Below are 14,528 nucleotides of genomic sequence, written 5' to 3'. Positions count from 1 at the left end.
AACGCTAGGGTTCAGCATCCGGTCACTTTGAGCTACTGCGTCCAGTTGTCACTTGACCATTGAGATTGGGTGATCAACATTTAAAGAGAGGGGACACGTGGCACGCATTGCGTGATCAGACGCTTAGGTCCAGTGTCTGGTCAATATGACCGGAGCGTCCGGTCACCCCGTGTTGTGCCTAGTGAATGGGCACAACGGCTCTATTTCATGAGGGGCTTCTATTTAAGCCCCATGGCTGGCTCAAGCTCACTCTCTTGGCCATTTGTATTGACATAGCAACCTTGTGAGCTTAGCCAAAGCCCTCCAACTCATCTCCATCATTGATTCATCATCTTTGTGAGATTGGGAGAGAATCCAAGTGCATTGCTTGAGTGTTTGCATCTAGAGGCACTTGGTATTCATGTTTCGCTGTGGGATTTGCTTGTTACTCTTGGTGGTTGTCGCCACCTAGATGGCTTGGAGCAGCGAGGATCATTGAGTGGAGGGTGGTGATTGTCTCTGGCTCCGATCATGGTGATTGTGAGGGGTTCTTGACCTTTCCCCGGTGGAGAGCCAAAAGGTACTCTAGTGGATTGCTCATGGCTTGTGTGATCCTCATTTTGTGTTGGTTGTGCGGCACCATATTGAGGGTTTGGCGTGTGATGCCAATTAGCTCGTGAACCTCTAAGTGAGTGAATCGCCACAACAAGGAGTGGCTTGCCAGCAAGCAAGTGAACCTCGATAAAAAAATCATTGTATTTATCATTTGATTCCAAGGTGATTGATCTTCATTGGTATTCATTCTTGTGATTGTTTGGTTCCTTCCTCAACATGGCGGTATAAACAAATTGCTCACTCTCTTTACATTACCGTAAACTAGTTGTCAAGCTCTTTAGTGTAGCTAGTTGTGAGAGCTTGTTAGTTTGGTTAGTGTGGCTCTTTAGTTAGCTTTTGAGAGCACACTAACTTAGTGTAGTGTCATAGCTATTGTGTGGATAGAAACTATATAAACTAGAATTGTGGTAGGTGGCTTGTATTTTTAGTAGGCTAGTACAACACTTGCTTCGCCTCATAATTGTCTAACCGGTTTGTTAAGTGTTATTGTAGAAATTTTTAATAGGCTATTCACCCCCCTCTAGCCATTAGGATCTTTCACCAGTGTGCGGTAGTGGTTGGCGTGTGGTAGTGGTGGGCCATACCCAGGCCATGTCCCATCTGATCTGGCATCGTTCCGTCGGTCAGGGCGCGTCTCATCTGTATTCAATGGGAAAGAGCGAGGGTTTTTCACTCCATCGTTTCGACTTTCCCGATCGGCGTGCCTTCCCCAACTGTTGCGCACTTTTCCTTAAGTAGGAGAAGGGAGAAGGTTTTTGCCCCATTCCTCCGCCCGTTCGCCATCCACCTCCTCCTCTCATTTTCCTGCTTGTTGAGAGCATCTTTGAGAGCCACGGTGGTTCCTAGGAAAGAAAAGGGAGAGAGCGAGGGAGAGGAAAAAACTCACAAATCCTTTCACGAACCCGGAGCGAGATGTCAGACTAGAGGTCATCCACTATGAGGGAGTCAGTGTTGAAGGCCTTCGCCATGAAGGGGTTTCTGCCGCCGAAGGAGGTGGCGTACTGGAGGGCTCCCGGGAGGGAGGAGTTTCCGCAACCTCGGTCCAGTGAGGTGGTTTCCTTTCTCACCTTCCATGATCATGGGTTGGGATACCCCATGCACTGGTTCCTATGCAGACTCCTCAATGAGTAGGGTCTAGAGTTGCAGCAACATAATCCGACGGGGGTGCTGCACATTGCTGATTTTGTCACTGTCTACGAGGCCTTCCTCGGGATGGAGCTGCACACGGATTTCTTCCTGCGGCTGTTCTCTGGGAGAGCTTTGTCGGTGGGGAATCCACCCAAGGTCGTGTCGGTGGGGGTTTTGCCCTGTAGAGGAAACCAAGCGTGGGAGCCTCGTATCCCACATACATCCCCTACGACTCCAACCGGGGGTGGCACGAGGAGTGGTTTTATATTAGGAATCTGGCGAAGGCGCCATTCCCGCCATTCATCGGTGGGAGGCTGGAGAAGCAGGATAGTTGGTCATGGGGATGTTCCCATTGGGAGAAGAAGAAGGTGGAGATCATTAAGGAGGAGCTCTAGAAGCTCGTGCGGTGCGACCTTGATGGGGTGTGGGTGTTCCACACCCTCTATCGCCACCAGGTTGCTCCATTGGCAAAGAGGTCATGGTCAATGTGGAGGTACGGTGGCCTATTGGACCCTGATCGTGCGTCGCCAGAGGAGCTACCGGATGACAAGGTTTGGAGTCGCCTTGACTGGGTGCTGTAGCTGAAGCCCAAAGAGAAGGTCAAGGGAAAGCCCATACCTCTCAATGCCTCGGTGGTGTCCAAATTGGTATGCTCCTCTTCCTTTACTTTGTGTTCTTTTCCCCCTTTGCTTTCCTTCCCTTTTGATCTTGAGTCGCCTGTTACGTAGGGGCTTGATGCTTATAGGTCCTAGCCGCACCGTCCGAAGGGGCTAGAGCGTGCAGCGCGGTAGGCCACCTAGAAGGAGGCGACAGATGTCAGGAAGAAGAAGAAAGCTGAGGTGGCTTAGCGGAAGTATAAGAAGGAGAAGGAGATTGCCCGGCACATGAAGGCCGGGGAAAATAAGAGCGACGTCAAGTCCAAGCTCGAGTCGAGGGATCCCACAGATGTGGATGACATGGTTTTCTCTGAGGAGGAGGAAAGTCGGTAGGTCATTGTGACCTCAGCAAAGCATCATGACCATACGGCAATGTTCGCTGGTGATGAGTAGGAAGTGGGGAGGCACATGGTGGTTCCCATGCCGAGGAAGCATGTGGCGAGCGCAGACGCCGTCGATGAACAGGAGGCGAAGCGGACGTGGTCACTGCGCCCCTCGGTGGTGTTGCCGGTCTCGTCCCCGCTTGCCATGGATGTGGTTGAGCAAGCCGGGTGGTCTGAGGAGCGGGCTTGCACTCATGCATCGCCGAGACCGGTGCCAGCGCGTGACTCACAGTCGGAGGAAGCCCCGTCTGCTGCTCCGGTCGGGGCGTCCCGAGATGAGGGTCGCAGTGACCCACAGGCTAGGTAGGAGCCGGTTGGGATGACTCCGCCCTTGACTAAAGTGAGGGGGCATGGGTCACTGCCTAGGAGCGGTCCTTGACGTCAGGTCTCGGCTTCAAAGTCATGCCGCTTACCTCCCAATATATTTTTCTTTGTTTCTTTTCGATCTTTTGCTGTTGAGTCTTTTTGGAGAATTACTTACCTATACTTTTTTGCCAGTGACCAGGTGATGATGGGGTTGAGCATCGCCCTAACTCCCGTGTGGGAGGTTTGGAGGCCCACCCTACAGCGTGTCACGGTGAGCAGTGGGGGGAACAGGGTGGTGGCGGCAAACCCTTCCCTTCCAGGGGTGGTACCCCCTGGGTCGGTTGCTAGTATGGTGGTAGCGGCAGCATTGGCATTGGTGGTGATCCTGGTGGCAATGGTGGAGGTCACGTCGGAGGTAACTATCGTGGCCCCTACTCCATCAGATGTGGTGGAAGAGGAGAGGGAGACCGAGCTCCCTGCCTCACCAGGTGGAGGGCTACACGGCTCACCCTCACGGTTGGAGCTAAAGGCGCTGGGGGGAGACATGGCTGGGACAGAGTTAGAACGCCCAGCGATGGCCCATGCAACCGAGGTGGTGGAGATCCCATCCGACAATGAGGCGAATGACATGTTGGAGTTGCTGGTGTCATTGTGGGAGATGGTGATGGTTTAGTCAAAGGCTAGGCCCTCCACCAGGCTACTGGAGGGTGACCTAGAGTGGCCCTACCCTGAGGACCCATCAAAGGTGCGATTTGTTCTTTGGGATTCCTATGAGTGTCAGCTCTAGGACATCCTTAGGGGGAAAGGACTTGCCATGGAGTTCAAACTCGCCAACCTATCGGTGAAGCTTGAGGACACCTAGGAGCGGGTTAAGTCCACCTAGTAGATAGTCAAGGTTGACCTACAGCTCGCCATGGAGGTGAGTTTTCCTGTATTTGTCCTTGACCTCTAAGTCTCTTGTTGGTTGTCGTAGCATGCTTGTTTTCGTCTTTGTAGGGTCTGAAGGAGATGTCGTCCTACAAGTCCCACTTCCTCTAGATGGAGCATGCCTAGGTGGCTGAGCTTGAGCGTCGGCTAGAGTCCACCTGCCATGAGTCCTAGGATCGGGCCACCGAGGTGATCGTGGTGTGGGTGGAGGAGCAACGTGCAGCGAAGCGGGCGATCGCCACCGAGCAGGGGCATGAGACGGCGAAGGCCCACTAGGCGGAGACCGAGGAGGCGCTCCAAAAATGCCTAGAGACACTAGAGTCAGAGCAGAACACCTTGGTGTTAGAGCAGAATGCCCTGGAGTTGGCATGAAAGGCCCTGGAGTCAGAGCGGAAGGCCCAGTCAGAGGTAGACTAGGAAGTGCTCGCGCTTCGAGGCTGGGTGATGAGGACAGAGGAGGTGAGCACCTAGCTGCATGAGCAGGTGGCCCGACAGGCGGAGGAGTTCTCCACCCTTGAGAACTTCCACCTCGGTACATACCCTTTCTGTTTTTTGTCGTGTTGGTTTCTTCCTTTAGCATGTTTCTGAGCTTGCCGCCTTTCTGCTAGAGCTGGGCAGAAAGGTGAAGTCATTGGAGCGAGACCTGGAGACAGTCAAGGTGACTTTTGGCTAGAATGCAGAGGAGCAGGCCAAGTCCCTTGAAGAGCGACGTGCTCTCGAGGGGGAACTTGACCAGATCCGCAATGTTGCCCAGCTAGTCATCTTGGAGGTCTTCAGGTCGGCACCAAGTACTAGCGCGCCCGCGGTCCAACTGGTGGAGGTCCCGAATGGGGTCCAAGCCCTTATCACAAGCGGGTTGTTTTACGGAGCGTCAAAGGGTGTTGACTTCGGTGGCGACATACCACCCGAACCTAGACTTCACCACTATCTGCAGCGGGTATGCCGACGGCTAGAGCACGGAGGATACCCAATCGCTCGAGAAGAGCTTGCTGCCACAGGCAAGGTTGGTGGCAGAGCTAGTCTCTATGTAGTGGGTGATGGATGTCCACCGTGAAGACATGGCTGGAAGCGTGCCTCAGGAGGACGTCGCCTAGCCTGTGGATGGCACGAAGCCTGGGTCAGAAGTGGACATCGTCCCGCCTTTAGCCGAGCCAAATGCAGTCCCGCCGAGGAGTGAGCAGCCCACGCCTTCACCGGTCGTACCGACAGCAGATGCCATCGAGCTGCCCCATTACCTTGTAAAGTATAAGCAATTTAGTAGATGTAAAAAGTTTAAGTTCATGGGGGAGCCTCCATGTAAACATTCTTGTGTACTCAATGACTATAATCAGTTTCATTTTTTGTGATGGAGTCACTCTGTTCGGGGAAGCTTGTCCCTTTCGTTCCTTAGTTTTCCCTTAGCATAATTTTGTTTTTATTCTTTCTTTCTCGTACTTGCCCATTCATCCCATAGGCTGCAACCTTGGGAGCCCAGGGCGTGTCCCACGAGGCTCAGTTGCTCGTAACCCTAGGTAAAGGCGGGGTGCGATTGGTCAGAATGTTTTAAAGCAAAGCTACGTAAGGCAAATTTAAAGGAACGAACTACCCTTTTGTTCGGGTAGGAAGGAGTTTCACCATATGATAATAAACGAAAAAGAGAGGTAGTAGTGCACCCTCATGGAGCCCCCAAGCGACCTGGGCCAAAAAGTGTTCGGGTCGGGGTGCTCTTATAACAATTCTAACGAACGGTTTGTTCTGTTGGATTAAGCATGAAAATCAACTTTTATAAATAAAATAAAATCCATTAACAATTCTGATTGTCTGCCTTGCATGTCTCTGCCACCGCGGTCTTGTCCGTGCCAACTGGCACGCCCTGCCGACCACTTTGGGCTAGGCCGTCCTGCCATCGTGTTTAAGAAGTAACCGAGCCCGCACGTGTCTCCTTGTGCCTATGTCTGCCTCTGTCTCTACTTGTTTTTCTAGGCCAAATCAAATCATGTCAGACCTATCTCTCCCTTTCCCCTTTTTTTTAGTTGTGGTTTCTCGCACTGCTCGCGTGCACCCCATTGTCATGCCGCTGCGCCCTTTCTCGCTCCTCGCTAACGTTGAGCGCCCAGCCGGACGTGACTCGCCCGCGTGGGCCGGCCGCTTCCGGTTTGCTGGGCCACATGCGCACCTAAGCCATCCACTCCACTGCCCACGCCTGGGCTGTCGTTCGTGCTGCGCTAGCCCGACCTTGTGCCACCACACCTAGGCTACACGCTGTGCTCTACGGGCTGAGCACTCCGGAAGTGGGCCACGCTGATGCTGCGGCCGCGGGGAGCCGGTTTGGTGGCCGCTAGCCGTTTAATTTTCTAAAAGTATGTGTTAATTTAGTCTCGGAAATAAACTTACAAAATTCGTAGTAAATCATAGAAAATCATAAAAATGCCAAACTAATTTTGTTAGTCTCCTAAAATCATGATCTACCTATTAGTATATTTTGTTCATATAGTTTGATAATATTCTTGGAAGCTATATAACTAATTTAAGGTACTTAATATTGTAAATGTATAAACTTATAGGAATGGTTGTGATAAATTGGTAATAGTGTTGAATCTAAAATTTTTATAGTAGGCTCCTAGCAATATTAGGTACTCACGGTAATTTTTATAGCTCTAGAATAATTAGTTTGCTAAATAGACAATGATGTCCTATTTCGAATATAGTAAATCAAATAAATGAAATATAGAAACACATTTGGTTTGGATAACTAAAACTTTAGTTGGGAAGTAACGCCGTATTCGACAACATGGATATGTAGACTAGCGCATTAGAACTATCTCGTTAGCTTATGAGACGTAATCAGATTTCTAAGCATTTTGGCTATCGTTGATTATTTACATCTGTGCATTTGCATCAATACATACCATATAGGTATGATGATGGATCAACGGATCAATTGATGGATGATTGGGAATCCGAAGATGGTGTGATGGTATTCTCCCTAGGAGATGATGCGATGGGCTTTCTATTTAGATGGTGGATGATCTGAAGATGCAGATACTAACTTTTTAATATATATCTTACCCAGACAAGCCCCGGTGCATAACCCCTACTTTTCTACAGTTTAAATTATATTTGTGTATTAAGTTTTAAGGAGTTGAATGAAACCCACTTGCATATATATCTTTATCCTATGAGTCTTACTAGCATGACAGGATCATGTAGAATGCAATGCTACAGGACTCCGGTAGAAGTTGAGTGATGGCTGTCACTCGTGAGAGATAAGAAATATATTATTGGATTATTATCACTTGGAAAATATAAATGGTGGAAAGGAAAAATGGTGACTAGGCAGGGATATGGTTTGGGTATTGGTGGGTGTAAGAGGTTGTGTCACCGTGGACGCGGGGCATGGCTTGGTTACACTATTTTCCCTGTCTGTGTCGGTTAAGGACCGGTCGTTGCATAAGCCATCGAGGCAAGTCACATATTTATTATCCTGAGCACATACTTATGTATGGGCGCTTGTAAGACTTGTTGCTCTCTTATCGTGGGTTCTGGCTCTTTCTAGACCGACTATCAAGGTTTTGTTTTGGTGGAGGAGGTCCTTACACCGTACTGAGTCCAAGACTCAGGGGCGAGGGCTTGGAGTCCCAGTTTGGATGGGGACCTAGGACCCCAGGATAGGAGGGTGATGGGTTGGTCCTGCTTGTGCCTTGGGTACAAGCGGGGCATATGTTTTCGGGGTACCCAACTGGGGACATTGATTCGCGAATCACCGCCGAGTCGGTACGGCTTGTTTCATGCCTAGCACCATAGTAAGAACTAAAGATGAAAGATGGGGAAAAATCTAATTGCTTACCACCTGCTTGAAAGTAGCATAGGTGCTTACATAGAATGGTTAAATAATGAACTAATGCACTGCTAATAAAAATCAAATATAAGGACACACTTTTAGTAATGCTTCCTGTAGATACAATAAACCCACAAGCCAGATAGCCTTGCATATCCTTCGAGTCTTTTCTTTTCTCCTATCGGGTAAGTCTTGCTGAGTACAATTGAGTACTCAAGGTTTTATTCCACCTGTTGTAGGTGACAGGTGGATGCTTGAGCTGACTCTTGTGTGTGGATTCCTTCTGGTGGGCTCAGAGAGAATTTCCTTTACGCTGCGATCGTAGTGTTTATTTATAACTCTCACCAAATGTTTTTATAAATAACAGTTTCATAATCTGTTGTCGTAGTTTATATATCAATACTTCATCATGTCATGAATAGATATTTATTTCCGCTATAATTCTGATCGCATGTTTATATTCCGCTATTCAATTAAATTGTTCATAACTCTGATAATATGATTATATTCCGTTGTTATAATAATAAATATTATACTCTAATGTTGTATTAAAAGTGGTGTAAGAAATGGCTAAGAATGATGTAAGCTTTATTTTCTCATTTGTGATCCTGGTGGAAAAATGTGGACTTTCGGGTTCTCCCCTGGGGTGTGCCCGATGAAATCGAGTAATTTAGTGTTCTTTCTTGAGTGCTTAGTGTCTAATGGAAGATGAGCACTCCTAGGAGGCATTAGATTAGGTGGTTCTGCCACAACAGGCTCTCTATGAGCTCATGGAAGTGTCCTAAAAGGTCCTGCTGGGGCTGCTTGCCCATGTGATCAGCCATGGCGACCAACGCGGAGTTGGCCAGTCGGCGGCAATCTTTTCTATTCTTTTTCCCCTTCTACGTAGAGGGGCCCTCATCCTGATCCTAGCGCTTGGCCTTGCCTTTGCCTCGGCCTCCGTTGGAGCATGGCGGGAGCGGCGCTCGCTGGAGGCATTGGACAGAAGTCCATGGTCCCAGGCCATCAGGGCTGGGACTTCGGTCGCTACTGCGTGCGTTTCGGTTTGGCCCTAGCCACCCATATGTAGGCGGTCAGTGCGGAGCGGTCGTCAAGTCAAGACGAGGCGTAGGTGTGACCACTTGTGCCACGCTCGGCGGTTGTAGCGGTGAGCAGGTGGAGCGACTCATCTGTTGTGTCCCCATTCTCCTAGTGGGGAGAGAGGCCATGAGTCGGTGTTGTAATACGGAGCTCTTCGCCTATTGAATGGCTGTGGTCTCCACTAGTGCCTAGAGGTTTCGGTGGATCGCCTGTTCCTAAGGGTCATTCGGCTCAAGAAGGATGCGTAGAAGCATAGCCGCAGCGGCGATGTTCTGACTGGCCCGAGCAAACTGTGTGGGATCATCCCCCCTATTCATGGTGTTGTGCTGGACCTGACGGGCGTGACCCCAGGCGTCGCTCACCGATTTATGCGCATGGGGCGCAGTGTGGTGCGCTGAGCGTGCTGGCGCAGTCGGTGGCTGGTGCGGCCACTATTGTCGTAGTTCCTCACTATGCTCCCATGTGAGCTCGGGGGTCTCCACACGAGGGTCCGGAGGGGCGTGAGTCTATAAGGACTCTGTTACCACCGGTGGTTGTCCCAGAGCATCCGCCATAGCACACTCCCAGGACGGACGGTGGCTGGGTGCCATGTCACTAATGCTGGAGCTGTCACTCTCAACATCGTCATCCATGAGGTTGAGGAAATAGGTGGGAGCATAGCTCGTCATCCCCACGAATTCAGACATGAGAGGGGGCGGCGCTGGCATCCTTTGGAGTCTCTAGGCGTATGCGTCCACGGGAGACATGAGGCCGTAGGGGAACTGGTCGTATGGCGGTTGTGATGGGGATAACGAGGTCCCTCGGGGTAATTGGTGGAAGATAGAAAATAGCAAGTAAATAATAGCATGTACACTACTCACAGCGGGGTTTGAGCAGAGAGTTTGCTCGGAATGAAGCGCAGATGTCTCATTGTTGAAATCGTCGTGCGTCCTAGAGTCGATGGAGGATGCCCCTCCGACAGGCGCCGAAACAAGTGCCTCCTTGCAGAGATGTAGTACGCTGAGCCGGTCGGCGACGAAGTCCAGGATTCCAAAGATGAAGGCCTAGGACATCTTGGAGACGGGTGCAACCCACATCCCAACAGGTGGGAGTGCGGAAAACTCAAGTGAGCCGAAGCGAGTCATATCGCCTGAGTCCTCCACGGCGAAGGTGACAGAAAAGTGGGTCATTCGATGACCAAAAAGTGTTGAACGTACAACGTCTTCCCCATAGACGGCGTCAACTGTCGGTGCAGAAAGTGACCAACAAGTAAATATTTGTAGTTTTGTCGTACGTTGTGATCGGAGGTGGCCTAGCACTCAATGACACAGGGTTTATACTGATTTAGGCAACATGCCCTATGTCCAGTTTAAGTCGGTCAATGACTTTATTCCTGAGCCCAGGTGCTCGAAGTTTGCAGTGGGGTTACAAACGAGAAGGAGAAAGATAGGGGGTACAAGAGGTCTGGTCGGACTCTGGTCGGAAGGGCCAAGAGCAACAGGAGCTCCGCTATGAGCTAAGTGTTCAAGCGTGTGCTTGTGGTTCGAACCTGACGGTTCTATGGTTGTGTACTAGTGAACTTGATCGATCTAATGAATCTGAAATCACTTGAATATTGGGAGAGAGCGTATCTTCTTTTATAGATGAAGGGGATGGCCTTACAAGTAAGAGAAAGATAGTACATATGCTTCTAAGCCTTGTTGCCCACGCTGGCGGGTGTAGGATGATGGTAGGCGCCCACAACACTGTTGGATGTTGGATGCATATGGGAGGTTGCGTCGTTTTGTTTGGGTATGGCAGATGTCGGTACCTACTATACTGTTGATGCCCAGAGACAGGTGTGGGGTTTCACCATGTTCACTTGGTACGGTAAATGCCAACGCCCACAAACACTATCGATGCCTAGAGGTATGTGGGGGAGCCTTACCGTATGGGAGTTAATGGCGTCCACAATACTGTAGAGAAAAAGTCAGCGCCTAAAACACTGTTTGTGTCAGGGAGGTTGCAGAGTATTATTTCTATAGGTGTACAGGGTACGGTCCCTGGTATCGTAGTTTGACTTATGCGACTTGCTTTGCTTTCTCCATTCGTTTCTTGGTCCCTTTCGAGCGGGGAGTCCCCGGTCGGTTGGTCCCAGTCGGCTCTGGTCGCGCAAGTCGGAGAAGAGTAGTGAGCAGGGTTTTTGCGTACCCCAGTCGGAGACATGGGGTCGGAGTCGAAAGTAGTGCTTTTGCTAGGCCTTCCGGTCGAAGAGGCCGTCCGGAGGCGGGCTGGAGACCGAAGTGAGCCCTCTGGTCGAAAAGGTGGGCAGGAGTCAGAAAACGAGCGCCGCTCCTCCTCGGCCAGACCTTCCGGTCGATGATTGGATCGCTCTTCTAGCCTGTTATTTAGATACCTAGGCCGGTCCATGAGTTGCGCGTTGTTTGCTTGGGCCGAGCCTTTATTGGAAAGCCAGTCCGCGAGGGACCCCGGGTTTATAAACCCGACAATACCTGTCATTGGAAGCCCCTCCAACCGAAGGCCAAAGATAGCATTCACGTCCTGCATGGTCAAGGTCATCTCGCCGCAAGGTAGGTGGAACGTGTGGGTCTTAGGTCTCCACCTTTTATAAGAATAGAATTACTATTAGTTGCCTCAAATTTATTATAAGAATGTTTACGTACAAAGAAGACACTCGCACCTGTCTACAACTGCAGTAAGTAGTGCTGGGTCAAGGGGCGGAAGACCGTAGTTGACAACACAGACAAGCTCGAGGAAGCCGGCACGCCATATGTACGGCGCGTAACACTTGTCCCACTGGTGAGCCCTGGTGTGCGCGGGGCCTCAAAGGAGGCAAGGCCACCTGTACGTCGGTGTCACTCAAGATGTGTGCCCGGCGCTGATCGTCGTACTCCACCTCAAGAAGGAGGTACAACGGGTGCTACGTGGGAGGGGCCGTCCTATTACAAATTGATAAACAAAGGGTTAAAGTATTTAAATTAATAATATTTAAATTAACATTATGTAGCATTGCAAATTTTAAACTACTTGTTATACAATACGAACACAATATGAAAGCACATGTATATATTTAAAGTAACATTAACCGACATATTAAACAACTTCATTAGGAAATGAAGCAACTTTTATGTAAGGACCTACTGTTTCTTATTAAATTATTATAATAGCTTGTCTGCATCTGCTAGAGCAGCTCATTATAATTTTAACATAGGGATGAGTAGCCCAGTATAAGATGAATTGATTGAGAACTATCATGTGTGTCATACTTAGTCCTATATTTTATACTAATATGTCTAAAAATACAACCTGTCTACTTTTTTCGCACAATGCTATGATGACTCATAGCAGTACGATATCGACGATGTTGTGCATGACTTTGGAGGTTATAGTGCTTTCGATATATGTTTGAGTAAAATAATCATTTAGATTAATATTTTCATGTAAGAAAACAAGCATATAACAATTTAAATCATAAAAACTCAACCAACCAAATTTGTCGCTATATATATGTATGTCTAGTGCACAAAAAACACATAAATAGATTTATATTCCACGTGCCTTTTAATTAGACATTTGTTTTCGCTATAATTAATAATACATGGTAAGAAAATTAACAATTAAAGTATATAAATAATAATACAATGTAAGATAAATTAACAGCTAAAGTATATTTTAAAAGAATCTCTCAATCTAATGGCTAACGATTAATATAAAGGGATAGTGAAGGTACGAGGGTTTTGATTACGAAGAAATAAGCACCAAATTTCATCTCAACGAGGGTTGAACTGCAGTGAGGGCGTCCGTGTCGCGCCGACGTGCGTGGCGCGGCAGACGCGGCGGTCGTCGTGCAGGCGCGGTGGGCGGCAGCGCTGCGGGCGCGTCGACGGCGGCGCTGCGGGCAAGGAGGGCGGGCGGCTCGCGGGCAGGCGGCTCGTGGGCGTTATTTATCTGGTCCTGCCACGCCGTGGGCTATGGCACGACAGACCCTGCCACGTCACCGGTCAGCGCCTCGGTCGTCGATACGTCAGCCTCTCGCCGCGTCACCATCGTGCCATGGCAATAGGCGCGGCCAAAATTATTAGTTTTGAAAAAAAAACAGTGTTAGATTTAAAATTAGTTTATAAAAAGTGTAAAAAAAACAGGCAGGCAGGCCATGTACAGGCTGGCAGGCAGAGTCTTGAAAACGCTTTTCATTCATCGGTTTAGGTGCTTAGCCTTGTCCATGAACAATGATAAGGCCCGTTTGACAGGGCTTCTCCACCGGCTTCAGGAGCCGTTTGGAGCCGTTTTATACCAAACGGGGTAAAGTAAAATAGCTTCACTTGGAAAGCCCCTAAAAACATGCTCTCACAGTGATTTGGGGTGGGATGGAGCCAAAAAAAAATGGTTTCTCCCGGCTCCTCCTCTAGGCCCCTAAAAATATGCTCTCACAGGGAAGCCATTTTGCCAAACGATTTATCAAAACCGCTTCAGCTCCACCGGTGGAACTGTTCGTGGAGCTAAAGCAAAAAAAAATGGCTTCACTAGTGAAGTGAAGCCCTGCCAAACGGGGCCAATAATCTTTTGGAGCGTGACAGAAAGAGGCCAGAGCCAGCCATCATCTGATTTCTCATCGCCTCCCCACTTTTTGATAATAGTGGGCTCTCGTGCTGCCGCACGCCATCGATCCATCGGCCGTCTGCCTGCCCGTCTCCTTTTCCAATTTCACCCCCAAGAGCAGAGCACGAGGTCACAGTCTGGATTCCGCAGGAGAGGCGCAACCAGAGGCGGAGCCACCACTAGGGCGAGCTAGGGCGGCCGCCCTAGGTCCCTATGGCTGGGCACCCCTTCCCCACCCCCGGAGTAGGCGCTGGCGAGGCCGAGGAGGCGACGAACCAAGGTTGAAGACGACGGCGGCGCAGCTCCCGTTCAGTTCGAGACGAGGCGGAGATGGAGAGCGTCATGGGCCTGGGTGCCTGGCCGCCTGAGACTAGGCCGTGGCCCAACAGACACCAGCCCACCGCGACCAGACGACGTGCCGTCGCGGCCTCCAGGCTCGCGCTCACAAGTCACAATCCCGCGGCCACCGATGCGCCGCCGGCTCCCCTCCTTCCCATGGCGGCCCGGCCCGGCCCTGCCGCCCCGGCCGCTTGGAGCTTCCGCACTCCCGCCGGCGGCCGCTGCCGTCCGCCCCGCCCCGCGGCTCGACATCTGCGGCCGCCGGCCATCGCTGGCCTAGCTCCCGCTCTGGCCGTTTGGCGCTCCGACGCTCCCTGCCTGCAGCCTGCTGTGCTTCCTGCCCCAGCCAGCAACACGCCAGCCCCTAGCTCCAGCTGAACAGCCCCGAATTGACTTGTCTTCGACATATTTCTCCATATTCAAAACTCCACTGTTAAAAGGTAAGCGTCATTATAATTTTTGATGTTAGGAGAAACGTCATTACTATTCGTCTATTTTAAAACGTGTCATTATAATTCTTCGTTTCTCACAAAAAATACCATTGAATACGTATAGACACAGCGTGGACCCAGCTGCAGCGTATACGAAGACGTATACTTATCACCCCTGTCACTGACACGAGGGTCCCGCATGTCATCTTCTTCTTCCTCCTCTCCTCCTCCCTCTCTCCATCCCGATGCGGCCACGGCGAGCAGCAGCAGCGGCGGCACGCCGGCAGCC

Source organism: Miscanthus floridulus, chromosome 11 (assembly GCF_019320115.1).
Source record: "Miscanthus floridulus cultivar M001 chromosome 11, ASM1932011v1, whole genome shotgun sequence".
NCBI lineage: Eukaryota > Viridiplantae > Streptophyta > Magnoliopsida > Poales > Poaceae > Miscanthus > Miscanthus floridulus.
The sequence above is the reverse complement of the archived record's forward strand: the minus strand, read 5'-3'. Positions refer to the sequence as shown.